Here is a 12523-nt window from a genome sequence, read left to right on the forward strand (position 1 = left end):
GCTTTCTTTTAAAAAATCAGAGACCTACTGCATTTTTTGTTTACTTAAATGCAGTCTAGGTCCCGGTCTCTGCTTTTGGTTTACTTAAAGCAAATCACAGCTTGTGATGGACTTACCCAAACAACAGCCTTCAGAAAAAGTAGAAAAATTAAAAAGAAGGAGAAGGGCTGGACTGATGATGTCAATGATAGTTGTGTTGTTCTATCCATTTTGTGCGTGTTCACATGCTAGAATGTTCAGCTCAGATGTGGGAGATCTTAGTGCACTTTTTTCCTTTGTGTCAGGAAAGACAAATTTACTTTTCCTACTCTCCGTGAGAATACTTTTACTACCTGGACTGAAAGTGCTTTTTTCTGTCTGCCAGAATGAATGTGTAAGCTGAGTAGAGGCATGTGTTCATCAGTGTACTTCAGAGTATCTTATATCTTAACTAGAGCAAAGAATCACTTTGACCTCTCAATGGCACCTCTTGACCACCAAGACAATGATGATGCAAGTTTTTTCCAGTTTTGCTAATTACCATTTAAAAAAAGATAATTCCTTATTTCTTGAAAAAAAAATCTCAGATTTGTGCTCTTTCTTCCAGTGAGTGGTGACTGTTTAAGCATTTTTCAAAAGCTAGACCTTAAATAATTTCTATAATATTAATTAAATTACTTTTAACCTTATTTTGCAGTACAAATGTGCCATCTCTGTGATCTTCATTGTAGCTTATGCCAATATATAGACAGGCATTGAAATGAAGTTAAAAATTGGATGGCATCAAGGATAAAATTATTATGTATCATTGTAAAATGTTTCTAAAACATTTTCTTTTTAAAAGACAGAATCATGTGATAATTACAAATAGTTCAGTCTTTGCAAAGGAACAGTATTTCCCAAAGAAGAGTATGACAGGTATGGATATAGGACCAATACAGGCCCATTTTCATTTATTTGAAACTTGCCTAAGTTTAAAAATTTGATGCAAAAATTTTCTTGCTAATGTCTCCCTCAGCTAGTTTGTTATGGTCATTGGAGCAAAAATGGCCCAGTCATTAATAAAAAGAAACTAAAAAGAAGTGGGGGGGAAAGGAAAACAATTGCTGTTTTTAATTTAAATACTTTGTGACTCTTGTACTTTGACATGGAACTAGCTGCTACATCAGAAATATGACTAGGTTTACTGGGTGCAGAAGGCTCTATCCAAAGCTTCCAAACTTGGTTCTTCCTTCCCAGTTCCTTTCCTTCAAGATTTATTATTGTCTAAAAACCTGGGGTCTGTGTGCTCAGTGTACATATAGTCAGCAGGGACTTCCTGGAACTTAATTTCTAATTCTCTATCATAATCACTAAGCATGCTCTATACTTTCATAGTTTGTAATTGTAAGAGATGGCAGCTGAATGTATTTGTCTCCTTTGCATCTCCTATATCTAACAAGGGCTTGTGTATCCACCCCAGACGTGCAATTGCCTCAGTTCGTACGTGGGCCATTCCTACTGAACTAGTTCTGACTCAGAATAAATTTCCTTCTTAGAGCAGTTCTGAGTGAGAATAGCAACGAGGCATCAGCTCTATGATTTGCAATGCAATTCTTTTCAGCTGGGCCACTGCAAGCCCTGGCCTGGCTGCTGGTGCTTGGATTGGCTTGAGGTTGAAAACAACATGTCTGCTGAGTCTTAAAAAGATTGAGAGAGAAACTAAGTGGAAACTAGAGGATAAAGTAGAAATTAATTGTGAAAAAGACTTTTTGGAAGGTACATTTAAGCTGAGAAGCTGAAACTGAGAGATGAGAAGTGTAAGAGTTTTATTTGTCTGTGTGTCCACTGTCTTCATCAAATTTCCTTTCTGCTTTGCATATACAATTCCACATTTCCTATGTAGCCACTCTAGTTCTTACTCCAAATACTTCTCCCAATTTTCAGTCTCATTCATAGCCATATCCAGTCTCACCTTTTGCTAACATCTTAGCAAATTTTCCTCCCTACTCTCCATGTGGCAGAGGCTTTCTGATATAGTACAGGTATTAAAATATTAGTGTTTATCTCATTTCTCCTTGTGGCTTTTTTTTCCAGTTTTTACCCAGCTGCTCTCAGGCTTCTCCTTATTCTTTGCCTCTTTGTCAGAATGCTCTTTCCAAACTTCTTTTCATGTCCATCCCCTACTTTTTCCATGACCAGGCATTCTTGAACTCTGCTCCCTGACAGTTAAGTGAATTCCAGTGCTTACTCCCTGACTGCAATCTGTGCAATTGAGATTAAATATGTAGATATTAAATACAGGTCTCAGTTACAACTGTATTTCAGCTTTGTTGGCCTGTCATTTGACGTGTAACCTTCTGCCTTTTGTGTTGCTCGTTTTTGCTCTGAAGTCTGAATTACTGCATTTTCATGCTGCTCAATGTCTGAGTCTTCATAATCTTAATTATTTTATTTCTATAATCTTCTAGAGAAATGAGGGAGGAAAGAAAGTGGTTTTATCCATATAAAATAATCCAGGATATACAAATTGAAAAAAAATAAACCTTACAACCTAATTTTTCAGAGTACTTAATGTTATATGTGGTAAATTAACTTCTGTATGTTGAAAACAGAACTCCTCTGGATTACATTTACAACTATGTTTTCATCACTTTTGCAAAAGATATTTAAGGAATAAGTTGGAATGGGATATGTGTGCGCACAATTAATGATGCCTCAGAAAGGCTACGTTTAAGTGCCTTATCGATGTTATTAAGGCATGCAGCAGGGGAACACAATCCAAGTGTTCCAGGGAAGCTATCACTTGTTTTGATCATGATACCTTCTTTTCAATTGTGCAGTTGTTTATTACACAATTTCCAGGTGCTGCAGCAAATGAAATAAAAATTCTACTTACAATCATGGTTTTCTATCAGAGCAGATTCCTCCTGAGCATCAATTGAACCTAGAGTTTCCTGGGAAAGAATAGTGCATGTTCACGAAGTTCCATAGTGTTGTTAGTCAAAGGTACCGGGAGGCAGAATTAGTTCTGGATTGGTGGCAATAAGTCTATTTTGAATGTATGATGTGTAATCCCAATAGTGTTGTATTAATTTATCAAGGTAACTGTGATAGCTGAAGTTGAAATGTTCATCTGTGATAAATATCTACTTCTCTGTTCTTAACATAAACTTTGGAAAAGTATTAAATGGTAAGGGACTTTAAAAAATAAATATAGTGTTACACAGTGCAAATGGATGTAATTTGGATGTGATTGTTTTAAAAAATCAGCTGCTATAGTTGCTGATAAGCAGGGCTTAGACAATAAACATTAATTATCAGAGTTTCTTTGACTGACTAGAGCACCAACAGCATGTATTTACTGGCTACCAAACTCTTATAAATGGAAATGTGTTTGACATTTGAGACTATGTAAACCTGAGCTACTTCTTTCAACATATAAGGTAGGATTTAATAATCAAAATAAAAGTGTCTAGTGCTATTTGAAATGCCCTACCACATTTAAGCTAGCCTCCAGCTGTCACTCCAGAAGGACTCATTTCCTCTAGTCTCATGTCTGCTAGCCCCAGGTGTCAGATATCCTAGGTGTCTGAAATATCTATGTTTGAGCCACTGAGTCGAAGTTCTCTATTTCAGATGTACATTTTTGATCTAAGTTGTACAGATCTTGGTCTGGGAATCAGAGCTTAGAGATCTCCTGAATTAGGGAGATATTTTTCTTAGAGATTTTTTTATTTTCATAGCGCTTAGTAGAATTTTGTTTCCCCATTAATAATTTGACCATGTTTGAGTGAAATTTAGCATCTTTGGTGCTATGGTTGTGTTTGAAGGATTATCTTCTTCTGTTTGTTTTGAATCTTCTGTTAGCTATTTTCCCTTATTTTTTTTCCTACTGCTTCTATGGGGAGGGACAGTAAAAAATACTTTTATTTCATGTACTTAATGCCAGTTTTAATGTAATCTCTTTAGGATGTCCCTATTTCTTTTCTAGGCTAAAGAATTCTGGTCATTCTTTATACAGAAATTGTGTCAACTTTGATCCATTTTTTTCCTTTTCTGCACCTTATCCAATTATATTTCATTATTTTTGTAGTAAGAAGGACCACCAGATTTATACACCCTATTTAGATTGAGCTGTGCTTTTTATGTTTTCTGTGGCAATAATAGTAATAATAATAATAATTCTTCCCTTGACTTTTTTTTAATAAATTACTATTAAGCATATTCCTGATATTCCCAGAAAATGATCTAACTCCAAAGGTTTTGCTATTTAAGAGAATATACTTCAGAGTCCATCACTGTGTATATAAATGAGAATTATTTTTAATTTGGTCTGTGAATTTATATCTGTCTATATTGAATTTTTGTCTGCTTCTTAACTGCCATAGTCAGACAATATAGTGATATTTGAAACAACCATCACTTTATCATCAAAGTGAGTAAACTCTATAATCTTCTATAACCTTCCACATAATTTATGAATCTGTTGAGCAGCACAGGTTGCAATACAGGTTCCAGGAAGAGGCTACAATTTTTATAGTGAAAACTGACAAAGTATTCCTACACAGCTCTCCAATGGACCCAGAGCTGGCCAAAGCTCAGCTATCCAGACAAGTGTTGTGGTTTGACACTGGCCAAAAGCGAGGCAACCATGAGAGCTCCTCTCTCACCCTTCCCTGCTACAACTGGGCAGAGGAGAGAAAATTTAATGACAGGTTCATGAGGATCAGGAGAAAACACTTCCAGGATAAAACAGGCTCAGCTTAGAGATACTTAGTAAAATTATTACTAACAAAATCAGAGGAGGATAGTGAGAAGTAAAAGAAGCCCTTGAAAATGCCTTTTCCCCCCCAGCTCCTCTCTCCTTCCCACTGATAGTACAGGAAGACAAGGAGTAGGGGTTTTGGTCCGTTTATCACCTGTGGCTTCTTGTGCTGCTCAGGGAGACATGCTGCACCATGGGGTCCCTCCCACAGGAGACAGTTCTTCGTGAACTTCTCCAGCATGGTGCCAATCTCACAAGCAACAGCCCTCCCAAAACTGCTGCAACAGAAGTACATCCCATGAACAGCAGTACCTCTCAAACTCCTGTGTTGTGGGTCGTTCTTCCATGGGCTGCAGTCTTTCAAGCACAAGTTGCTCCAGCCTGGGAGCAGGGCCTGCCTCTCTCTTGGTCTCTCACTGGATAACAGCTTCATCCAGGCATCCCCTCACTCTGGCATGGGCACCTCTCCCACGGGCGGGTGGATCTCTGCATCCCCCATGGATCCCCCACCATGGGCTGCAGGTGGATCTCTGAATCCCCCATGGCTGCAGGGACACAGCTGCTTCACCATGGTCTCACCATGGCCTGCAGGGGAATCTCTGCTCCAGAACCTGGACCACCTCCTGCACTTCCTCCTCCACTGACTATGGTGCCTGCATGTTGTTCTCCTCTCACAAATTCTCATTCCTACTCAGGCTGGACTTAAAACTGGGGCCCAAACTTTGTTTTGATTTCTTCTTAATGTATTATCACAGAGGCATGACCACCATCCCCAACTGGCCCAGCCTTGGCCAGCAGCACGTCCATCTTCAGAGCCATCAGGGATTGGCTCTGCCAGTCTTGGTGGAAGCTTTCCAGCAGCTTCTCAAAGAAGCCACCTTTGTGGCCCCCCCACTGCCAAGAACCAGGCCGTGCCAGCACAACTTGTGTTTGGCAACTCCCCAAATACACAAACATATTTAAGGGCAGAAAATACCAAACAGAAAGAGGAGGAGGAAGAAAAACCAGTGAAACAGTGAGAGAAACAGTAAAGGCTACATCAAGGAAGAGGAGGAAGAGATGTTCCAGGTGCTGGAGCGTATATACATATATATATATAATTATATAAATATTTTGTCTAACTAAATCTGTATCACTATGGATGATCAAACACTACAGTATTGCAAACATGGCCGCAGATGATCCATCAAGAATTTTTTATTGGTTGTCATGTAGTAGAATCCTCTTTAATTTAAATATTTTCGGTAATGCAGAAAATGATACTTTAAGCATTAGATAAGTGCCCAGATCTCCTTTTTGTGTTGTTTCTCTTTTCCCTCACACCCACTTTAACATGTAAGAGTCTGTGAAAATTAAAAAATGTTTTAGACTGTAAATATTTTATTATTAATCTAACAGAGGTATAATTGCTAAATTTATCACAGTAACTTTGAAATATATATGTGCCAATCAGAAACCACAGAGGGAACATGGTAAAAAAAATCACTCAGAAAGACTCTCCTCATTACATTATAATGTCTTTAAAGTATGTCACATGTTAGATGTAAATGTCTTGACAGGTAGCCATTTTAAGGATTTTTATGAATATAATCAATGTAATTCTCAATAGTTATATTTCTAATAACCAATTTGCTGACTTCGTGTTCTTGTCAGGATAATTTATATATATATATATACACCATATGTTCTGTGAAATTTTTCTTTGCCCAGGTGAGCATTTAATCTTCCTTTCTCCCTAAAGGAATTATCCACATCCCTGAAATCAGAGGATCCTCCACTTATTTTTCCCGTCTGTCAGACCTTCCAGCCATAAGACCTCAAGTCATAATGATCATCTTTTCAGCAGAGGGCAGCATATGGCATTCTCAGAGTCCATCAATTCCACTGTTTAATTGGCTGCAGAAATCACTGTTGAGCTAAAGCTGATTCTAAAGCCCTTCCAACTCTTCTTGACTCTTAGGCAAGATTCAGATTTTGGTATTCTTTGTGATTGTATAGAATATTTCTCAGGGGAATGATCTGTAGTAATGAATCCATTGAAGAAAATGAAAGTTGTTTTCCCTTTTTTTATTGTTACAAGAAAGCAATATTCATCTGGTTGAAATTTTCCTAGTGATGATAGTAAAGATTACATTGTTCCAATAAATTGAATAGATGCTAAATATTTGCATATCAGATAATTTTCATCACTGGTAATCTTAAAGCCTTGTCTTTATAATAATGGTAAATTTGTTATGGAGCAAAAGACTTGGCAAACCATTTGATATTGGGAATCAGACTGTCTAACACTCTGAGGTACTAATTCTGTTATACAATAATTTCAAAAAATAAACATTTTATTTCTTTAACAAAACTTTTCCCCCTTCCATTCTGTGTAGAAAGAAGAATGAGTTTTCATCATGTTTTTTTATTTAGATTTTGATTTTTAAATTATATCTCATTTTATTATTTCTTTTTTTTTAAACTTACAACAAATGCTTTCTGATTTACATATGTTCAAAAGTTCTCAAAATGGCAATTAATTCTTTTTGCATGCTGCAAAGGCCTCTTGATAAATTATGAAGTTTAACACAGTTTTTACAATATCACACAGTCTCTGTAAAGAACTTTTTGTGGTCATCCTGTCCAACCCATCTGCAATGAGCAGGTACATCTTCAAATGGATTAGATTGTTCAAAGCCATGACTAACCTGGTCTTCAGTGTTTCTGTGGATGGGGCATATACACAAAACTGTGTGGAACAACTGATTCTTGTAGCCTTGATGGTTGAATAAAATAAGATAAATAAATGTTTTAAGAATTACTCCACATTTTTTGTTCAGCGACTCTGGGAGAATATATTGTTTTATGAGTCACCCTGAATTTCTGTTTTGCTGTTGCTTTAAGTATCTGTTGTTTTTCACAGAAGGGCAGAAAATTTGTAGGTGGACCATCTTTTGATAAAATTTCATGCCAGCAAGTGTCTTGGCAGTGACAATGAATGCCTAAAACTCAAATGTAGAAATTTTTTGTTGCTCCATGTACCATAATACCATAAGCATTAACATTAAAGAGGTATTTCTGAATCACTTTAAGAGGGAAAAAAACCCAAACCTAGTAATTTGCAGCTTTTATCTAGTTAATAGGTAATGCTGGGTTGATTGAGTCTTACTATAAAGGAGACTGAAAACGTGTTGACTTTGCAGAAAAGAAAACATATTCTACACATAGGTTGACATTTAAGCATAATTGACATTAACGACAGTACCTTGAAAGAGGCTTGGATTAGCTCACACTCTTGGAGGGTCAGGTAGAGGTTTGTTGGTCTAGCAGCAAAAGGGTTTTATTCAAAGTGCTTAAGTTGTTAATCTTTGGCTGGGTGTTAAAGACTGCTGGACTTAATGAAAATATATTTTTTGGATGTGATGGCTAACTGTCTTGGGAAGTTTTATTCTAGGCCCTTAGAAACTTTTGAAGCATTTGACTCAGTCACTTAAGCATTTTCCCACTGTTAATATAATGTGCTTGTACAGTTCCACTTTTCCTCCTCTTTATTCTGTTTTATTTTTCATATTTATTTAAAAATTGTCAAATATATTTTCTATATATTAAATGTGTAACAATAGTTTGTCTGGCCCCACCTTTTTCAATTTTGTTTTTTCTCATTTCTTGAAATAGCATAGTGGAGGATCTGTTCTTTCTCCTCTTTGATATCCTCAGATAACTGTATCCTTTCCATAGGAATATTTCTAACCTTATTACTGACTAGCAAAGAAGCATACAGAAGTGAGTGTGACAGCCTATGTAATTTAGAACACTTAATTTATCTATTATATCATCCACTGAGTGATAGCATAATTTGGGCAATTTTAAGTGTGGCATAACCACCAAGTGAGTGGCTAAACCTCTACAGTATAGCATGTCTGACATACAGTTTAGCAGGTAAAATTTACTCTCTAAAAAGCTCTAAAAGATCCCTCAAAGAACTTCAGCTTGGAATGCTTCCTGAGTAGAAACACTGCTTGTGGTACTTCAGTAACGAAATCTTGGAGGCTCCAACTGTTGTTTCAAAATGTTTGAAATCGTTATGGCTCTGCATACACTGGGAAAAATGTACTTCTAAACAAAGAGTTTTGAGCCATTCCTCATTTTTCCTGACCCTGAGGTTAATATGTATTCTGAAAGTCCTTTAAAACAAGCTGAGGAGGTTATTGAACTTATGCTAGGGGAAATATTGTCTCAAGACTTTTTCTGAGTTTTCTTTCTATTTTGTCAGAGAAGAGGACAAGTTCTCAATATTTGGTATAAGCTTTCCATTTTCTGTACTGGTTATATCACCATTGTAGTTAAATAGTTTTCTGCTATCATTTATGACTTGCTTAAGGCTATTTCACACTATTTTAACTGTTGAAAATTACTTAAGCAGGGGTTTTGCATCACTTTTGTTTCTGAGAGTGCCCACTCTTGGCAATTAAATAGAACCTTGAAGTAGGATAGCTATACAAACCTTATAGGATTTTGAATTCCAGCATGCATAGCTATGTCACATTTGCTTTAATCCAGAACAGCCACTTCATCTTCAACCTCTCAGCCCTGCTGCTCAAGGGAAACATACAAAATACCTTCAAAAGATAATTCTGGAACTAAAATTCATAACTCTGCTGGGCACTAAAAACCATGGACTCAACAGAGACATTGGTTTTATGGCACATTATATTTTTTGCCACCCTAGGATAACCTTTCCATGCTGCACAGACAATAAATTACTTGTGACTCTTTTCCTCTCCATCTCTCTGTCCCATAGGAGCAAACAAACATATTGTCTTTCCCTTTGTAATATTTCTCTGCCTCATATTTATGAGCTATATTATCTTTTAGTAAATTCAATTGGTTTGATTCAATTAAAAACCAAAGCACTTGTTCTTGACTTTTATTTAAATTGAAAAATTGGTATTTCTACTTTAGGTTGGAGGAAAATTTTGAATACCTGAAAGCTCATCCTTTTCCCCTCAATTATTAAACTTAGTCTACTAGGAGATAGCAACATTTATTACAAACTACATATTTGTACTGTAGAACACATGGCTAGAGTAGTACCACTTAATGCACATTAAAGTGATGCTTACATACAATTAATTTCTCCTATTTGTTTTCAGGAGTTCTATTGTATTTCAGTCCTGTAATAAGCAATTTCACCTGTCCAAATGCCTAGGTAGCTATGATTTTGTATTTTTAATATTTTCCATTTATTATTCTTGTGTTATTGTGCATGTGGTTTATAAAACATTTTGAGACTGAGTTGGCTGAGGACTGAAATGTGTTTGTCCTGTTTCATATTTTCCAACAGAAATGGAATAAACTAAAGGAACAAAATGCACTCGATCACCAATGTTCCTGTTTCCAAGATAAAACACTCTGCAGAATTTGTTAATTTTTTGGTGCCCAGTAACATGCTCTCAAAAGTTAGTAAACTTCAAGCTGTATCATCAGTAATTCAACTCTATTCTGTTTCTAATACAGTTAATAGTGCTTGATAAAGCTGGAAAATGTGGAAATGCTGGCAGTTTTTAGGATAATCCTTTAAATAGTGATTGCTGGTACCAATAAATTTTAATACAAAAACAAATCGCTCAAAAAAATGCAATAAAATGATGTGTGCAGTATTACATAGTCTTCACATCAGAGATTTCTCAGTGGAAAAAAAAAAAAAAAACCCAAAATAAGTAGCATATGCTGTCTCTGCAGGTCTCAGACATCACAGGAGATTCTTCTGAATACACCCTCATGGTTTAGTACTTATTCTTAGATGGGAAAAACAATGCCATAAATTCGAATCTTGCGCCTGTGTCTGGTTTTATAAAACTTCAGTAAAACAAATGAAAGAACAAAAAGAAGGGACAGTATTTGGGCTCATGGCATTATGACATACCATCTGAGTAGACAACACAAATAGCCTGCAGCATAGATCAACTTTATCTGTGGTCTTGTCATGTTTCATAAACTGGAGCAAAACTGGGCTTGGTCAGCATAAGATACAAAGCCTGTAAGAAAACTGCTCATAATTCACAAAGTGGTACATGTGGTTCAGCTGTTTTGCAGTGTTTTTTCAAGATGTATAGAAGTTCTTATTACAATTAAAGGAGATTTTTTTTTTTTTCTCAGTGGAGGATGATAGGAAAAGAAACTCAACAATTTTAATTAACACCCTCCCCTTGCTGTTTTTTTTCTCTCATTTTTCCCCTTTCTTTTTCTTTTTCTTTTTTTTTGTTGGTTTTATCAACATTTTTTTCAAATACCTGTGGTGGTATTCACTGGTTTTTGCTATTAAATATGATTGAACTATATTTAGCTTCAGCACCTTAAAAAATTTAGATTTACGTCTTGTTATTTTTCTTTATGTGACTAAACATCTGTACGGTCTTTTTTTTTGTATGTATGTGCCTAACTAGCCAAATTACAATTTGGAGACATAAGAATGTGTTTTGCAATAACATTAGGAAGCTGCTAAATTGTTGTAGGGTTTACTATATCATATTTAAAATTTAAACTTGAATCTCTGTTACAACAAATCCAGAACACTCTCAAGACTAGTAATTTTTCAACATGATGCTCATCTGCTACTGACTCTGTAGAAAAGATTCAGTGTTATTTCAAAATGCGCTTTGTTGTGACATGTACTTAATGATAGAAACACTACTGCCATAGCATTGGTCCTAGCTGGTCTACTGAGTAAAGACCTGTTAACAAATCCAATCTCAGTCCTCCCTCTACCCTTTTATTTAATACAGAAAATGTGTATAATTTTTATTATAGTATCTCGTATTCCTAACCTAGACCCAAAATAACAGTGGAGTTGGTTTTTTAAATTATTTTTATTTTTTATAATTAGATTCTGTTAATGGAACACAAATTGTGTCTTGAAATTATATTTTCTGTTTAATTTATATTTTTATTTGCTCTTAAATAGATAATTGTATTAAATATAAATATGTTCTGTTCTTGCATATGTGCAGTTAGAAAATTCTAAGGTTTTCATTAATTTTGTGACATTTCAGTTGCATAATACTGCAGTATTTGTTGCACCAAAAGAAAGAATTTAAATCCATCCTTGCCCTCCCTCCAGCTGAATTTAATAAAATTATGAATTTTCCTTCTTTATAGGTTAGTGAAACAAAATTGTGTTCCAGTATATAAAAGTAAAGTTTAATCTTTGCTGGTGAAGCCAAAGCATTTTCTTAAAAAATCCATTGCTGTAGGAACAGAGGATTAAGGCAGGTTGAAGCACTGACCTGTACAGGATCTCTCACCCTGTACAACATTAATAATGGATGTCATTATTTACTAGCCCTCAAGAGCCCACTTTAGAATACATCATATTTACTGTGAAACTTGAATAAAGACAGATGCTGAAGAAACTGTGTTGTATACAATCAGCCCTGAGTGAGTTTATTACTATAAATCCTGAATGAGTCCTGACTACTTCTAGGATTTCTACTGTCCTTCTTCCTAGCCTTTAAAAATACGTCTTACCTCTATTTAGAGTTAAGACAAGTAGTCTCAATTTGGCATTTTGTAATGCTGGATTTAACAAATTTTTTTTAATGTGATGTGTTCTGTGTATGATTAATTAATACTGGGAGTTCTCTTAACAGGGTGATTTGAGTGGAAACGCCATCCTTTGGCACTTGCTGATTTCCTCATGGAATAGGGTTGGCATTCGTTACTTGCAAAGAAGACAATATTGCTTTTGAAGAAACAAACTCACGCTCTTCCAAGAACAAAGCTTTAACTATCCCTGTGGCCCAGCAGGTGAATTAA

At 35.7% G+C, this 12523-nt stretch overlaps 1 protein-coding gene across 36 annotated transcripts in view; it reads left to right on the forward strand.

Annotated features, from left to right (window-relative positions):
• Positions 1–12523, forward strand: part of LOC140683684 (uncharacterized) — a 545997-nt gene that overhangs the window by 23891 nt on the left and 509583 nt on the right. The window lies entirely within an intron of this gene.

Source organism: Taeniopygia guttata, chromosome 3 (genome assembly GCF_048771995.1).
Source record: "Taeniopygia guttata chromosome 3, bTaeGut7.mat, whole genome shotgun sequence".
Taxonomy (NCBI): domain Eukaryota; kingdom Metazoa; phylum Chordata; class Aves; order Passeriformes; family Estrildidae; genus Taeniopygia; species Taeniopygia guttata.